Here is an 18,813-nt window from a genome sequence, read left to right on the forward strand (position 1 = left end):
TCCCAGGTCACTTGGCTTGCAAATGGTGAAGCCAGATTTAAACCCCAATAGTCTGGCTCCAGAGTCCCTGGAAACCCTCTCTGCTCTGTACTGTCTCCGTGTGCTAACCGAGGTGGAGAGCTGGAACTTGCAGCAGTGGGGGCTACTTTGTCTCTCCTCATTTAAAATGAATTTATTAGGGGCTTCCCTGGTGGCGCAGTGGTTGAGAGTCTGCCTGCCGATGCAGGGGACACGGGTTCGTGCCCCGGTCTGGGAAGATCCCACATGCCGCGGAGCCGCTGGGCCTGTGAGCCATGGCCGCTGAGCCTGCGCGTCCAGAGCCTGTGCTCTGCAACAGGAGAGGCCACAACAGTGAGAGGCCCGTGTACCGCAAAAAAAAAAAAAAAAAAAAAAAGAATTTATTAGATAGAATGATGTGGGAAACATTTAACTAAGGCCCCTGTTAGGGGCTTATGTTCACTACTTAATTTGATTTACTAGCCCCCTGTGAAATGAGGACATGCCAATTTTACAAATGAGGAAACTGAGGTTAAGAGACATAAGAAGTTTTATCCAAGGCTGGGCGCTAGGAAAGGATAGACCTGGAGTTTGATCCTTGGTCACTTAACTCCAAGGGCAGAGACCTCTAACTTCACTGCACGTGTAGGTATATGTATATCATATCTATAAATTGCTCAAGTTCATTGAAAAGAATCTTACTCTTTGGACACAGAGCTATGAGGCATATCCTGATGCTGTGAGGTGGACCTTCTGAGCGTGTCTATCCCCACAGAGAGCCCAGTGAATGGTCCACTGGGAAGCTCAAATTCCAGCTGCTTCCGTGCTTTCCTTTCTCTGATCTTGGGGGTGTGCCTGTCTTTTCGTGGCCTTAGAAGAAAGGAAGTTAGACCCTAGACCCATTTCTCTAATCTTCCATCAATTTACTGCTTTGAAAAATTCTGTTGTTTCTCTTTATTTTGCTATCTTCAACAGTTTTCAATATCCCTCCTTCTTCTCCTTCCTTGCCTCCTTCCTTTGTCATTCAAGGAGGACATTTACAGAGCACCTGCTCAGCAGATGTAGCTGCTGATGTTGCACAAAGATCACTGACGGTGGGGCTACACAGCTGGTGCTCAATTCCCAGCTCTGCCCTTGACTAGCTCTGTGGCCTTGGGCAACTTCTTTCCCTACTCCCAGCCTCAATATCCTCATCTGTAAAATGGGTTAATTGTACAATCGATTCCACATGGGTTGCCACAAACAGGAAAGATGGTTACAGTTATGAAAGTGTCTGATGTGGAAAGTGCTCGGTGAATGTGGATGGACACTGAGACTTTGAGTGTGAGAGGAGACAAAAGGATCAGATGCAGACGCTGCCCTTGAAGAGCCCCCTGCCTAGAAGGGGAGATAGGGCCATAGGAGGAGACACTTAAAGTGTCCTGAGGACTGGCAGGCATTGTCATGGAAATGCCTTCAGTTCTATAGAACAGCCTAGAAACACTTTCCTTCGTGTCTCTCTCTCTCTCTCTCTCTCTCTCTCTCCCTCTCTGAGGGGTCAGGAAGATGTTTTTCTAGGCCAGATTCAAATCTGCCCTGAATCTTCAGTAAAATAGGGCAGAAGGTAATGAGCAGGAATCGAGGTGATACTACCTGTGATTGAGGCCAGCAGGTTTAAAAGCAGCAGAAAGGTCCCTCGGGCTGGTCTCATCCACGGGCAAGAGACAGAAGTCCAGATCCGCCCTGAGTCCGCACTCTGTCACTTCCTAGCTGTGTGACTTTGGACAAACACCTCACCATCTGGAAGCCTCAGGCCCATCACCTGTAAAATACAGTTAACAATAAATAGTGCTATCTTCAGGGTTGCTATGAGGATTGAGAGAACTAAATGCAAATTCAAGGCATATGGAATATGCATAACAAGGACCAGCTTTTAACTTTTGTTCTCTTTTTGGTGGGTGGGGGTATGTTTGGGGATCTTCTAAGACAGGTGGATTTTATTGGGCAATTAGAATTTTGGCAGCTCCGTTGCAGAACAACTGAAGGGTAGGCACTTGACAATTTCATGTTTTCAGTATTTGAAAGAGGAAACTGTCAGAAATAGATGTGCTCTGAATCAATGGGAGCAAGCCAATTATGAGAGAGCCAGGTTCCTGCATCCAACTTGGAGCTGAGTTCAGGGGCAGCATCCATCGGATCTGATCTCATGGTCATATTGCAGGGTGGGTTTAGGGAGACTTTACAGGGAGGATATCCATGATTGCTTTAGTTGGCAGCAGCCATCAACCTGGGATGAGCACTGTGAACAGGTCAGCACCATCAGCGATGTTCAGAGCTTCACAAACCACATACACACACATAGCCTCCGCTGAGCTCATTCATGCAGTCAGCTCATGCATATGCAGGAGGTTACTGTTCAATGACCAATCAGAGGACACCTTCTGAGCAGGAAAGGAAAGAGCATTAGACCAGGGAAGTGGAACTCTGTTCAAATCCAGGTTCTGCCTCTTTCATCTCTCTGAGCCTCAGTTTCCTCATTTGTAAAAATGGGGAGAATAACAGGGGCTGTTGGGAATATTAAATTAGAGAACTGATATGAAAATGACCTGACACAGTGCTTAGAAAGTGGTAGGGGTTTAATAAATGCCGGTTAAATTGGAATCTGCTGAGGACTATAGGGACATAAAGATTTAACGAATATTTTTGGGATCCTACAGTATGTCAGTCTCGTGTCAGGTACCAGGCATACAGAGATGAATAAAACATGCCAGGGGCTTCCCTGGTGGCACAGTGGTTGAGAGTCCGCCTGCCGATGCAGGGGACATGGGTTCGTGCCCCGGTCCGGGAAGATCCCACATGCCGCGGAGCGGCTAGGCCCGTGAGCCACGGCCGCTGAGCCTGTGCGTCCAGAGCCTGTGCTCCGCAATGGGAGAGGCCACAACAGTGAGAGGCCCGCAAAAAACAAAAAACAAACAAACAAAAAAACATGCCATTGTGGGGTCTGTATTTAAATAGTGGGACACATGCACACAAACATCATGAGAGACATCACAAAAGGGAAATGTATGCCACGTTTGAAGGACACAAATGGGTTTGTAGTCAGAGACATCCTGTTTGCAAAGTCCTCTTTGGCTACTTCTGGCTTTTAAGAGAATATAGCCATAGAGAAAAATGAGATTCAACAGTTGATTCAATTCGAATTGGTTGAGAGACTCCATCCAAAGTGTGGAGGGACAGAAGGTGATGTCAGGCTCCCAGCTGGGCCAACACGAGTCTAGTCAGGTACCAGCCATCCACCTCCACATTCCCTGGAACAGGCCACCATCCCTAAGATCCAAAACTTCTCTTTGCCTTTGAATCTCCAGTCCCAGGGTGGGCAACGGCCTCTCTGTGGTTCCAGTTGAGAACCAGTGTCCCAGAAATCTTCCCTGTGCCCATCCAGACCCATACTCCACCCACTTTCACCCTGCTCTGTGCCTGCCCCTGGGAGGCTGACCTTGGTGGATTCAATCAATGGAGCCCCTTACCCTCTGGTTCCTGGTTAGGCTCAAACAATGGGGAGCCTGAACAGGAGATGGGAAGGTGGGAGGAAGGTGAGACTGGGGTATTTATTCCTCTGCCTCCGCCTTGCTGGGCCTCTGTGGGTTGGCTGAGTCCCTCTACCCAAGGCCACAGCTCCTGCCAGGTGGAACTCTCCACACAGTACTCTGTCTCACGGTTCTGGTCACCACTTTTTCCCCTCTCTCCTCAGGCCTTAGGGGAGGTGACAGAACTCAGTTATTACCAGTCCCGGGGAACTGGGCTATCTTTGTGGTTCCCCCACACCTTTGTAAATAGCTCTTTTATTAAACGCTCCTCGAATTGCCTAATTTGAGCATGCCATCTGTTTCCTGCCAGCCCCTGACTGACACCTCCAGGTTCTCAGCCTGGAGATCACTTTGCTCTGCGCATATATTTTTCTGGCCCACGTGGAAAATAAGGTTGGAAATTTGGCCATGATGAAGCTGCCCTTCCGAATCTCTGCACTTCCTGTTTGCTCTTTGGTTTGGACCAGCCAGTCACTTTTTTCCCCAGCTCTAAGGAAAAGTGGTTTTCAAGCCTCATCTGAGATTAGGAGCCTCGAATATATGTGTGGACAGAATTCACATGAGCCACCAGGGCCTATTCATCTACCACGCATGGTGGTTCTCAGAATTAATTTGCAGCTACACACGCCAAACCCTCAGGAGGACACCTGGTATACAGTAGGCACTCTTAACCTCATTTGGTTGTATCATCGGCTTGCCTATATTCCCTAATGATTCACAGATTCACACAGACATTGTCTCAAGCATCCATTCTGCTCTGTCGCCTTGTCATTTTACATCTGCAACATGTAGAAATATAATTCACATTTTTTTGAACTCCTATGGTAGAGAGTGGAACTGACAGAGTGACTAGACATGCTGACTCTACCCACTCCCCGCCTTATTTATTTACCAACTTGTGACCTTGAACCAGTTACTTAAGGCCCTTGTTAATGCCTGTCTCCTCATATGTGAAGTGTATACGATAATGGTACCTACCTCCCAGATTTGTTGTGAGGATGAAGTGAGTTAGCTGTGTAAAGCACTTATATATGCTTATTATGATTATGTACTTACTTTATCCTCACAGGATTAGGAGCTATATGTGATTGTCAGAGCTCTGCAGATCTGTCTGACTCCAAAGCCTGGTTCCAGCACACTGTTTCTATGGCCATAGGGATTATTGGGGGGACAGAGCTTGAGAAGGGATGTAATGAAGATATTAACAATGGCTGCCGTGTGTTGGGTCATTACCATGCTTGTCAGGAACTGTGCTAAGCATCTTCCATACGTTATCCCGATTTCAACTTCCAATGATGCAACAAGGAAACCATTATTAACCTCATTGTACACGAGGAAACTGGGGCACAGAGGGTTAAGTTACATACGTAGGGTCATGCATATTAAGTGGCTCTGGCAGGATGGAATCCTGGTCTGCTCTGACTCAGACATTCACGTTCTTAACCACCAAGAAGACAGTACCATGCTTCTCAACTGACAAAACTCAGGGATCCTACAGAAGCCTGTCTGGGGGGATTCTGCCCTGTGAATTGCATCCCAATATAAACGAGGTTGGCATCATCCTCTGCTGCAGCAGTGAGATGCGTAGCTTAGCACCGAGGCTGGCAAACACAGCATCTGATGTAATCTATTCCATTACTGAATGCGCAGTAGCTCACATTAAAAAAAATAAATAAATAAAAGGAAAGAAAGGAAAAACAGGCTGTAGAAATGGTAGGAAGGCGGGAGGCCCAGAACCCAGACAATCGAAAAGCAGTGGCTGGTATTATCCAAGCTGATCACGGTGGCCATCAAACAGGAAGCAGGGGAGGACCCTAACAGTTGAGGTCATCACCACCCCTGCCTGCGGGACAATGAAGGATGAGGGCACTTTGACAAGGCCCGGTTCAGCCAGGCGCCCACAGCCAGGCCCAGCTGTACACAGCAGTGTCACTGCCTCAGAGGAGACCATCTGGGGGGACAAGAGCCCCAGTATATAGTCTGTCCTCTGCCTCCCCTGGCTGTCTGCACCAGGGCAGGGGGAGACTACCCTGTTTCCTCCTTAAAGGCCTTCACTCACAGAGGAGAGATGGACAAAAAGCAACAGGAAAATAAGATCTGGCTTCATCCAACACCAAAGGGGGACAATGTGTGTCAATCCCAGCATGAAAGAGACTGGGGACAAAGCTGATGAGGGAGGGGCCCTGCTGAAAGGGAAAGCCAATAGGACCTAGCAGCGGGCAGCTGCCACTATGGAGGGCTGAAGCCTTGCTAGAACCAGATCCAAGGCAGGTTGACATTTTCTGGCTGGGTTGGCTTCAAGAACCGGATGCCCTGGATTCCACACCCAAGTCAGCCTCCTGGCTGGGCTTCCAGCCACGGAGGCTATCCTCTGTGATCCCGCCCCTGGGCACATTCGATTGGGCTGGGGGAAGAGGTCAGCTGACCTGAGATAGACCAATCAGAATCTCACTGGAAGGGACACCACCACCAAAGGCAGCATTTGTTTTGGTTTGTTTCTTTTTTTCCTATTTTGTGCAATGTTAAATCCCAAGTGCCTAAGATTATGCCAGGCACAGTATATATTGAACTGACTCTTTCTCTGCACTTGGAATCAGGATTTAGCCAACTGTCCTCTGCAGGCCTGGCACTGAGGGACACTTAACCCGAGAGTTGAGGCAGCTACAATCTGCAAAAGGATTAAGGACTGTGCAGAGGGTAAAGGAAGAGGAATAAGAACCAGAAACGAGAGGGGTGGAGGCAGAGAGGGCCGAACAGGCTTCCAGAATATGTCCCTGTATCTTTATGACGATGTTCTTCTCCCCGCTTTCTCCTTAAGCTAGCCTGAGTGGGTCTTGAGATTTAAAACCAAGTCATTCTAACCAAAACATGCCTCCTTGAAGTCCTTCCCCAAAGGGATTGTGAAAATTCCTGTGAATCCTTGAAGTATTTTTAGCTACGTATACTTGGACAACTTTAGCCCTTGTCTGATCTGCCTACTGAGACACAGAAGTGGGAAGGCAGGATGGCAGTCTAGAGCCTGACTCCTGGCTCCCAATCCCGGCCCCTCGCCATCCATCCTGCAACCTGTGTCAGATTATCTCACTTTTCTGAACCTCAGTTTCTTCCCCTGCAAAATGGACATTATAATAGCACCTACCTCTGTGGTTATTTTGAAACTATAAAGTGCTTTGCACAGTACTTAGCACATGCTTAGTGCTAGCTTAGGAAAAATAATGTATCCAATACATTGAACGAGCAGGATTCTTATAAAAACAACTTGATTTTTGTCTCCCGTTTCCCTTTAAACCTATTCATTGCAAGTAATCTGTTCCTCACTCCTGAATGAGATTATGAGCAGTCCCGTGAGTTTTCTAATCGCTGTTAGGTAATAAAAGGTCATGTGGTCACTTTAAGTCAGGGACAACTGCCTCAATTCGTTACTTACTTCTTCTCCCCTCTTTCCACCAGGGCCTGCTGCCAGCAGGATCCTGCGGGTTGGGTCTTTCTGCTCCCCCACTAGCATGATAACCTAGTTTCTGGTCCCTCCAAGGATCACATGCGGATAGAGAAGGAAAGTAAGGGGGATAGGAAAGTTCTCAATTGTTTGGTACTGTCAAAGGCTGGCATTGCCCTCTCTGAGTCTGACAGATGTTTGAAGTTGACAGTTTCGCACTTAGGTTTTCTAGAGATATCCCTGCTGGACCACCCATGATGACAAGTCCAGGCTTTCCATTTGGCCAGTCCCCGCCATTCCCCATCTCGGCCTCTCCCTTCCAGCACTTCCTTCAGGACAGGATCTCTTTCACAAAGATCCCAGGTTAACGTTCCTACTGTGGTTCTGAATGTGACAACCCCCCAGTCCCCAATACCTGGCCCCCGTTTCACCTATCTCTGGTCTGCCATCGTAGGGCCATGTCCCTCTTCCCCTTCTCTGCTGCCACCAGCCACTGTAGCTCCCTTGAGCACAGGTCAGGCCCAGGCCCACCACATCCTCCAGCTGCAGGGCACACAAAACAAGCTCTCTGAGAGTCCCAATGGGCTAAGACTCAGGGTGAAAGCACAAACTCCTTCTCCAAAGAAGGCATCACAAAACCTTCCCAAAATTTCAACAGCCCACCCCTTTCCTACCTTCCAAAGTGGTGGAGAGCCTTGAGAAGGGTTTGACTGGTTTTTGGAATTTTCTTTTGTAAATTCTGCTCTTGGCTGGCCTTGCCCCTCCTGTGGAATGCAGCAGCTGTCATACCTTGGTGCCTCAGCTAGAACTTCAACTTGAACCTCCTGTTAATAATGAATTGACATGTGCATCTAACCTCTCCGTTCACCAAATGTGATCAGATGCATTATCTCACCTATTCCTCACAGTAACTGTATCGAGGTGGCAATTCTGCTCTCCCCATTTTTCTGATGAGGAAACTGAGAGGTCAGAGAGCTTGTCTTAGATCACTCAGCTGAAGACTTAGAGCCACATTGGTGCTATCTGCCTGACTCCTTTCCACTGTAGCACAGCTTCCCGAGGAAGAAGGCATATCAGGGCTCTGTGCCCTTGCCCTGTGCTACCGGGCACTTGGGCTGTGGGCCTTCCATGGCCCCAGGACACTCCTGACTCAAGGGATATCCTAAAGGCCTGCCTGAAAAGGCAGCAGCCTCCTCAATACAGAGCTACAACACAGACGGGAGACTTGCTTGAAGTGGATCGAGGCAGCCAGCCCTGTGACTGGCAGCTGGGTTCAGAGAAGCAGCCAAAGAAAAGCCTCGCTTCCTTTGCACATAAGGCGTCCATTCTCAGCCACACACACTGGCACAGACACTCACAGACCCGCGCCTCAAAGGGCCGGACAATGAAACAGACACAGGCAAGAGCAAGAGATTTCTTTTTTCCCTTTCCAAATGTAAAACTCAGATAATACTCAACATTTATATACAATTTGCATATGAGCTGACATTTTTATAGGAAAGGCAGAGATTTCTCATGCCAGAGTTTTGGGGCAGATGGCTGGGGGAGGTGTCTATAAAGACAGCTTTATAGCCTGTGGTCACTTCTTCATGGTGATCAGCACATGGGCCAAAAATATACCAGCTCCCTTTCCCCCCATGTTTCTTACCTTCTATCCGTCTTGCTCTCTCCTCTCCCTCTCTCTCCATTATTGATATTTTCTAGTGGCCAGCCCTGGAGATGAGTGATACTCCACCCTGCCCTCCAGGGGCTCACAGTCAGGTAGGGGAGCTAGGAGAGGAAAAACCAACAATGAAAATGCGGGATAATAAAGTAAAGATGGAGACGCATGCAAAGTGCTGTGGGACCCCAGAGTGGAGTCAGGGAAAGAGGGATGGGCCGGGAGGTCGGGGGGATTTTCCAGATATTTTACGACTGGTACTAACGTACCAGGCAGAATGGTCGCCTAACCCGTCAGAAGAGATTCCAGTCTTTACATGGAATTGGGTGAATATCAGCTCGTGGTGGATTGAGAGAGAGCTTCACAGAGGAGGAGATGCCTGAGCTGAGTTGTGAGGGCTTGGTCATTAGGCAAACAAACTTCAAGAGCAGAGACAGGAGAGAGAGTCAGTTAGGGGGCTATTGAGACTTCTTTATCTCTGGTCCCTTAGAAGCCCAGAGTGGTCAGGAGATGTTTGTTGAACGAATGAATGAAATGGAGGCCGTGGGATGGGTAGTCACAGGGGATGAAACTGAAGAGCAGCGGTAAGACAATAATGGAGCTGCCATTTATTGTAGTCTGCTACATGTTCCCTGCTGCCTGTCAGAGGGAGATGAATTGCCAAGATTAGAGGAGCGAAGTCACATCACCTAAAATCCTCTGGCACATAGCAAGTGTTACATCGGTGTTAGTTATTATTATCCCCAAGTTACAGATACACGTGTGGAAACTCAGAGGAATATGATAACAGTTTGGACAGCCAGACCTGTCTGACACCACATCTTATTCCCTTAGCCCATACCCTGCAGGGGAGCAGGACTGTTTCACTTATGTAAATTGCACTATACATATTTGAAAAAAAACACAACATTTTAATTCCCAATGGCCTGCGCCCTGAAGTAACTATGGGGTGAAGCCTGATTCATCTCTCTTCCCACAGGCCTCTCATGGCCAAAGCATCTCGGTGTGACTTCCACACAGCCAAGTTCCTAAATGCAAACATATACTCCCTTGGGGGTTCAATCAAAGAAACCATGATCTGGTCCAAAAATGGAAGCTAAACCATCTTACTGTACCACATACATCGGATAGGCAAGTGAAGGCATTTGCAAGGGTGGTTTTTATAATATACGTTGTAGTACAAGCTGTAGTATATGGTACGGTGCAGTTGTGCTGTGTACAGCCTCCAGGGTTAGGAATGGTCAGCTGGTATTTGGGTTAAAGGTCCTTGGCTTGGCCGTCATCCTTATGCCCTTATGTCCTTGGAGTGTCTGGAACCTTCTGATTCTCAGTGGCCAAAACACTCAGATTTTGTCTGAAACCCAATATTGGTTTTCCCAGCTGTGGGAACACAATGAAAATCTAATGGACCCCACTGGATGCTACCCCCTGGTTCTCCACTGCCAGTCTTTCTGTAATTAACCTTTGGACCCAGAAATGAAAGCTCCAAAGCAGGGTTGGAAGGTTCTCTCCAGAACAAGATGGAGCTTCTGAGCTGAGACCCTTTCTCTTGACAATCTGAAAATCGAGATTCAATCAAGGAGAACAGCCATCACCCATATTTCTAAAGTGACCAGCCTGTCAGGCACCAACTAACATCCAAATGTTAACCCACATGGTGAGAAAGAAAGAAAAATAAGATCAGGCTACTTCATCATTAGTCTCTCATAGATGCATCTTATGAATATTTTTCTTTCAGAGACATGTACTGAATACTTGGGAAACAGTATTTGTGTGTGCTTTCATTAAGTCTCCGACTCCGAAACACATTCTGGGACTAATTATTTTTTAACTAACTAATCAGCATGTTTCATTCATAAATTGGGATTTATCAGTATAGCACATGAAAGGAGAGAACATATTATTCTTTTAATTTGGCTAATATGCAAAAACGCGCTGTGTTTGTAATGACCTGCTTTCAGTGAATAGAGGCGGGCTGGAAATAGTAGCAGCTTCCTCTAATGAGGGTGCTGGCTCCTGGCCCCAGCTGTTCACCACCAGACACTCAATGTGCTCCCTGACCTATCGGAGCACGTGTTCCTCCGGTGAGGACGCAGGAGCGATTTCCTCACCAGGGGAAGAACTGATGGCCTTGTGTTTGTTCGACTGATGGAACCAGTTACACCCGCTTTGTTAGTGAGAAGTAAAAGCCTGGGGGAGGAGGGTGGTGGGAAGGAGTGTTCATTTTTGTTGACTATAACACACAATCACACACACACACACACACACACACACACACACACACACACACACACACCGTGAACCTGTCAAGAGTTAAGGCCCAAATCTATTAATAAGAGATTCCACCGTAATCTAGTGATTCTTGGCTTTCTCACCCTATTGTGCCTGCCAACCAGTGTGCAGCTTGTCGGCTATGCAAATAAATCCTCCGCTCTGAAGTCCCCTGATAAAGGGATTTATTTATCGGCCCGACCTGAGTGTCCCATTTGTTCCTGCAAATTTGCTCCTCCCCGCTCTTGCGCACTCTGATTTAGAGCCACGGACGCAGGTTCGCCTGGTTGATCAGGAGCCGGGACAATCTCCCCCCCCTCGAAACCCCAGGTCCGGCTTTGAACCCGAATCCTCTTGCGCCTCTGGTCTGCGGAACTGCTCTGGCCTCACCCAGCAGGACCCGGGGGGGAGGGGCGGGGGCCGGAGTCGCGCTGGCCTTCCCGTGACACACTGGAGCAGGGTCCAGCCGCATTCTTTCTGTCCAGCCCTGGTGCCAGCCTGCCGAGGACTCCGCCCGGGGACATCCTGATGTGGCACATTTTCCAGCCAGGCGCTGCTTTTGTGTTTTAAAGGAGGACGCTTCCTCTTCTGTGTTTTTGTTTTGTTTTGTTTTTCTCCCGTTTGTTTTCAAAACTCTTATTCTAGGAGCTTTTTTTTTTTAAATTGAAGTATAGTTAATTTACAATGTTGTGGTAGTTTCAAGTGTACAGCAAAGTGATTCAGTTATACACATATGTTTTTTTTTCAGATTTTTTCCATTATAGGTTATTACAAGATATTGAGTAGAGTTCCCTGTGCTCTACAGTAGGTCCTTGTTGTTTATCTATTTTATATACAGTAGTGTGTATATGTTACTCCAAACTCCTAATTTATCATGCTCATTGTAGAAAATTTAGGAAAAACAGAAAACTAGCCATTAAAAAAATCTAAATCCCACTGCCAAGAGGCAACCAGCTTGTATACTCCCGTTCGGGGTATTTCCTTCTGATCCTCTGTACCTGTGGCAGAACGGGGTCTCTCAGCCAGTGAGACCAGTCTGGCTTCCTCTATTTGTGAAGCAAATGCTAAAGCAGGATGGAAAAAAACTGTGCTGTATTTTAAATATTTACAGGCAACAATCAGAGTCACATGATATTAGCAAGAGTGTATCTGTGACTATGTGCGAGTATCCCTATGATTATTTATAGAACTGCATTTAGAGATGATGTCAAAAATCTAAATCTGAGACGTTAGGTGAACATGAGGCGCAGTCAAATAGCTCTCCTGGGTCCCTTACCTCACCCCCGTGGGTCTTATGTATGTGTATTTGTGCTTATACCATATTTGAGATCATTCTACCTTCACCTTTTTATATTAATATGACTTTGGTCACATTTTTACAAGTCGACAAAATTCTTCTGCAACAGGTTTTGATGGCTACTCAGCATTCCATTATGCAAACTTACCATTTAAGCTGTCACCCATTACTGGACATTTCAGATGATTCCCTTTTTTTTTCACTCTGATAAATAATAATGCATTGAACACCTTTATATGAAAATCTTTGTGACTCTCTGGGGTTATTTCCTTTGGCTGGACTCCCAAGAGGAAAATTACTGGGTCATAGGGTAGGAACAATTTAGTGTCTTGTTTCATGTTGCTCAGTTCGATTCTGAATAAGTGGTACTGATTTACCCTGAAAGAACATTTTCACCATTTTAGTTAACCTTTAATTGCAGAAGTCATTCACAGCATACACGCTCCTTGTAAAAAGATTTAAAAGGTAAGGCCCGTATCTCTTATCACCACTTCCTCCAATCTCTGAACCCCTCAAAGGCAGCCACCGTTTTCAGTTAAAAAGCCCTTAATCAATGCATTTAATTAGTTATCTGTGTGCTTATATAAAATGTATATCTATGAACTAATAAAAACTCTCATGTCTCTGTAACTATAGAAAACATGGTGGTTTTTGTGTGTGGAATTTTTTACGTGAATGATATATTGTATGCGTATTATGTAACTTTTTTCCTCAGCTATCTGTCTCATAGCCTTTACTGTCTATATATAAATCAACTTTACTCTTTCTAACTTTCCATACATTTCTATGGGATAGATTCAGCCTAGTTTTGACAGCCATTCTTCTATGCATAAATATTTGGGTTGATCCCAACTGTTTTTCATTTTGACAAAAAGTGCTGCAATATATACCCTTTTACACAAGCAAGTGATTTGAACAGGTTTTGTCTCTACAGTAGGAACCAAGAAATAGAATTTCTGGATCGTGGGATATGCACACTTTTTATTTTAATAGATATTGCCGAACTGTAGAGGACATTTTACATTACTTTAATTAGGGATCATGTAGAATGCCTTGGATTTGGGCTTAATTATCAGGATGTAGTTCTGAAGTATCCTATCAGGTAGGATGTCACCCAAAGGTCTGTTCATGTATTCATTCACCAGCCTAGCCATTTCTGTCTTCTGAGGACCCAGCATGGCCCCTGATACATAGTGCAGAGTCACTAAATGTTGCTAAGGTCCTCTCCTCTGCACCAGCCACACCCTCAAGGGGCCTCAACCCAACACCCGATTCCTTTCTGCAGCTGCCAACCCCCAGCTCAGCTTTCCAGACAGCTCTCAAATATCCCCTCTTCTTGGAAGCCCTCCCTGGAGCTCAGGCTGAGTAAGGCAGCTTCTCTTCCGTGTCCCCATGGCACCCTTATTTATAGGCTTGTCATGCTTATTGCAATTTGGAATTTAGTCACCTCTCCCCTGTTACACTGGACAGTCTCAGCATTTCAGTGGTGCATGGTATTTAGGCATCACCTGATCAGGGTTTGGGGACGGTTGGCAGCACAACAAGCATGTATGCATGGCAGTCTGTTGGCTTTGAAAGAGAGGGGGCCAAGTGTGGGCAGCATTCTTCACATCGAGCTGAACAGAAGAAGGCTGTAAAAAACTAGATGGCAAATATTTGACCCTTGACAGTGATCATGATGTTGATAAAAATAATGAATGATCGCTAAGTAGGGTAAATCACAAACTCTCGCACGCACAAAACTTTAGAACCACATCACTCACCTCTTGGGAAAATGTTTGTAATGCTCCTCACTTCAATATTTCTCCATGAAATCTAGAAGTTTCTCATGCAATTTATCTTTTAAAAGGCATCACGGGGAGTGACAAACAGCAGCCAGAAAGCCGCTCAAAGTTTGGAACATGGCAGCTTATTGTCATCAGTCTCTGGGTAGGATCTCAACTCTGAAAAGAAACATATGAAAAAAGACTGAAATGAATATATCAAAATGTTAATAATGGCTTTACCAGTGGAATGAGGGTGATGTGTGATGCTCTTTTCTTCTTCTTTTTACTTTTTTTTACAAAACCTTTCAGATTATGTTACCGTGTACATAAATTCATTTTACATCAGAAAAACAAATAACCAAAATCATTTCTAGCAATTAATGAAGTTGCTAAGGAGACAATTTTAAATAATCTGTGATGTGTGGACATCTATGACAGAAGATAATTCCAAGGGGACTAACCTGAACTATCAACTCTCAGGTTAGACAGTCACTCATTCAGTATGAATTGGGTACCCCAGCCGAGGACTGTGCTAGGGGTGAGGAGATGAAGTGCAAACATCAGGTATACTTCCCACCCTCACGAAGCTCATAGTCTACTGGGAACCACAAACTCAGCACTAATGGGGGTCAGGCAGCAGGGAGAAAGGAGTGAAATCCACCAGCAGGCCCACTCCTCATATTTTGCAGGCCCTGGGAAAAAGTTTAAATGGAAGTCCATCTACCAGATCACTAAATACTTTACAAGCTATAAATCGAGTTAACAAATTGAAGTAACTTCTAGTCTCCTACCCTGACAAATGTACCTTTATAATGACCTGGAAGGCCAAGTTCAATGTAGAATTCTCAGACTCCTCAGGGTTCCTTACCTGAAGATGATGGGGAGAACTGGTCCCCAGGCCAAGGGCTTCCCCACCCCACTCAACACACCGTCTGCTCTTCTTCTCTTCCCATGCCTGACTCCATCCCCCACAGCAAGGAACTCTGTACAGGTGGATGGACACCAGGGCCTGCACATTCAAGCTTCAGTCCCTTCCCTCCCTCCAGCTTTTGTCTTGGCCACCCCTTGGGCATGGGGTATACTCCCTAGCAGTGCTATTCGCCCTTGGGAGAACTAACTGGGAAAGAGGTCTCTGCAGGCTCTGGAAGCAGGCTTGGGTCACGTGGCCAGGGCCCAGCAGCCTGGTCTAGACGAGGCAGTGCAGGCATCCCTTGGTTGCATGGGGTCAAGGGCAGGGCCCCCACTTGCCGGAGTCTTAGGGCAGCACTGTCACCTTGGGAGTGTTGTAGAGCAGATGCCCCATCGTACAAGAGCAGCAGCTACTCAATGCCAGCCCTAATTTGCCATATGTGGGGAATGGATTCAGATGGCTACATCTTCCACTTTTTTTAAAGAGAGAACACAAATCTGGGTTTTCCTATGAAACTGCATAGTTTTTACATTACCAAGTAATAATAATAATGAAAAAAACACAAAAATCATCCGGCTGGCCAAATTAAAAAGTATCTGTGAATCACTGTGGCCTCTATGAAAGGAAAGAAAATTAAAATTCCATTTACAAGTTGCTTGACCACCATTTAGTTTTGAAAATGATATTCACCAATTCATTAATGTCACTTAAGCCCATAAGTAAATGGTATGTCTCCACTGCTGTATATATGTCTGAATTTCATGCACTTTCTCCTCCCCAGCAGAAATCCAATTTACTTGGTACCTCCTAGTACTGATGTATGTCCCCCATAAGCTATCAGGAAAGGCCTGATTTGGGGATCTGCTCATTTTTCTTCCCTGCCACTGACTCTCATCATGTCCTCCTCTGGCCTGCCATAATAACCTGGGAACCTACCTCTCCCTGCACTTCCCATGTAGCACTGTCATTAGCTCTGTACACGTCTGTCACTTCAAGAATTACCTCCATGTCCCCAGGGCCTACCACAGAGCCTGTCATATGGTAGACACCTAGCACATTTTGTCTGTTCTGGACTGAATTTGTTGGTGGTTGGTTCTCTGTGATGACCCACATCTCCCCAATCACAAATGAATAATAATCATAGGGGACATTTCTTGGACACTTGCTATAGGTAGGCACCATCCTAAGAGCTTTACATGTATTACCTATATAATCCTCTCAACTAACTGCTCAACAATTTTTTATCCCCGCTTTCCAGATGCAGAAACTGTGGCTCAGAGAGACAAAAAGACCTGCTCATGAGTCATTCAGCTGGCAAATGTCAGAGGTGGGACTTGAACCAATCTTGCCTGATTCGAAAGGTACGTATTACTCAACCAGTAAGCCAGGCTTCCCTAAAAGTGCCACCGACGGTTTCTGAGATGTCTTTAGATGGCACAGAAGAACTCTTATTTCTATTACTAGGCATTTGCTTGACTCATTTATTTTAGTGTGGGTTAGGAAAAAATAAATGACAGCATCCATTTATGGCATGGTGTATTGATTTTTCTATTTACATTGGTGATAACAGAATTTTTCTTTCCAACTCATTTAGTTAAGTTCTAAAACATTGAGTCCATATGTATACGTATAGCTGATTCACTTTGCTGTACAGTAGAAACTAACACAATATGATAAAGCAACTATACCCCAATAAAAATTTTAAAAAATAAAAGTAATAGGGCAATGAAAGAAAAAAAGGAAAATTCTTGGCTCTATCCCATACCTATTTAATCAGAAATTCCAGTTTAACTAGTCTTCCAGGTGATTCTGATGCTTACTAAAACTTGAGGACCACCGAGCAGAGGGAAGAGTTTTGAGTCAAGATACCTGGGCAAAATGGTGGGTGAATAATAAGATAGGTCATACAACAATAAAGCAAAAATTATGTGTCTGAGATAACAAAAAGAACTAGAATTTGAAAAACACTGCCTCATCAGTTGCCATACATGGATTAAAAAGACATACACACACACAATGAAACTAATTTGTAAACTCACTTGCTTAAAAAAACACATCCCAGGGCCTGCCTAAGAGGACTCCAACTAGCCTCTAAACTTCTAAATTTGAAGCGTGTTTCTTCTTCCTCTTTCTATTTTTGGAATTTAAATAGCCAAATGGATTAAAAAAAAAAAAAAAAAAAAAAACCCTGCCTCTAAATAAGAAATGAGCTAGGGGCCTGGAGCTCTCCTCTGCCTCATTTCAACTCCAAGCAAATGGTGAATTACAACACCCCTGGACATAGTGGTTTCTAACTACCAAGCTGCCAGGCTTTTAAATAAGAGCAGCACAGAAGTGCGGCCATAATGCTACCTATTTCCCTTGCTAAATTATTTATGCATTTATTATATTTTACATGGGCTGTTGAACCTGATGGTACTTCTGTGGGGGCCAGGTCATTTCAAGAAACCCATTACTGAGAATCAACTCAGCCATGTTAGAAACTGGCACATCCAATTGTATGTGATATTGTTCGTTAATATTATACAATTACTGCCTCTGCCATTGTCTTCAGGTGGTGATAACTTTGTGTGTGTGTGTACGTGTGTGTATCTGCACTATTCAATGGCTTCAAGGCACACTTCATTAACAGGCTGTTTAGCATGGAGGGTATATCAATAAAGACTAGCTTTATGCAATCGTGGAACTGCACCTAAGATGACTTGGCCAAATGAAGCTATTACCCTGTACAATGTGTTTTACACAAGACTGAAATGGTTTACTAAGTTTATAAAGCCACTGATTCGCCAAAAGATCAGCAGTGTGGTAGAAGTTTTATGCTATGCCAATAGAAACTTGATGTACGCTATTAGGAGATTCCCCAAATTTTCCAAGGCTTGTTGTTAAAGTCAACCTAACATTTATTACTTCGGACTTCCTTATGACTTGTATAACAAGAGGAAAGAAAACTGATTAATTCAACCTTAAACACTCATTAAAGGCCTACTGTGTGCTGGGCATAATGCCGGGCTTAGGGGTTCCACAACAGAAAGAAAAGTGCCTGACCTGGAGGAGCAACTCCAGTGGGTGGATCTAAATAGCCAATTACATAAATAGTTATGTGGCCAAGTGTCTGTGCCAACCTGGAAGAAGATGCCCACCTCTGCTGGGGGGGTCAGAGAAGGCAGTGAGGGTGCTTGAGTCCCATCTCCCCTGGCAAACGAGATAGCTGTTCTTGGCAGACAGACATACACTGAAAGGCCTAAGAAAGTTATGCGGTGAGCATAGGACACGCTTGTTGATTCCTCCAAAGACTTTCCTGCTCCTTCACTAGCAGAATTCTGATTCTGTTTGTTTCACATTGGGATCCTTTGGTCTCAGGGAAGGTGGGCCCAGATCTCGTCTAGATCAAGGCATGTGACCCCATCCTGAGCAAAAACATATAACAGGAAGTGTGCTTGGAGGGTCCTTGAGGTGGACCTTTCCTCCCTGATCAGAGGAAAGTTCATGACCAGAAACTCTCAGCTCTTTGAAGCCCTCTGTGTCTTGCTTCTGAATGTCATGGTGTGATGACTGGGGCTGTGGCAGACATCTTAAGACCCTGAAGGTGAGGCCAAGAACATCCAGAGATTCCAATCCACAGCCCTGTCATACTTGACCAGCCAGCATCAGCAACTGCTCACCTCTAGACTTCTTGATGTGTGAGAAAAATCACCACTTACTGTTTGTCACTCTTACTCATGCATTCTGTTACTTCCAGTAAATAGTATTCATGACATTGCAAGTACTTGGAACCTCAAGTTTTTCAGAATGGTTGGAACAGTGCTCTCAGAGAGTGGCAGGAGATGATGCTAAAATGTTAGGCAGGTGCCACTTCATCAGGTGCATGGGGTGCCACACTCAGGAGTCTGGCAGTGCCTTCCAGAGAATG

At 45.5% G+C, this 18,813-nt stretch overlaps 1 long non-coding RNA gene across 1 annotated transcript; it reads right to left on the minus strand.

Annotated features, from left to right (window-relative positions):
- Window positions 1-1,677: 1,677 nt before the first annotated feature.
- Window positions 1,678-14,028, minus strand: LOC132518595 (uncharacterized). The gene is made up of 3 exons (XR_009539922.1): window positions 13,991-14,028; window positions 8,648-8,769; window positions 1,678-1,798 (listed from the first exon to the last, which is right to left on the minus strand). It is a non-coding gene; the product is annotated as an uncharacterized LOC132518595 (long non-coding RNA).
- Between the last annotated feature and the right edge of the window lie 4,785 nt (window positions 14,029-18,813).

This window comes from Lagenorhynchus albirostris, chromosome 3 (assembly GCF_949774975.1).
Source record: "Lagenorhynchus albirostris chromosome 3, mLagAlb1.1, whole genome shotgun sequence".
NCBI classification, from domain to species: Eukaryota; Metazoa; Chordata; class Mammalia; order Artiodactyla; family Delphinidae; genus Lagenorhynchus; species Lagenorhynchus albirostris.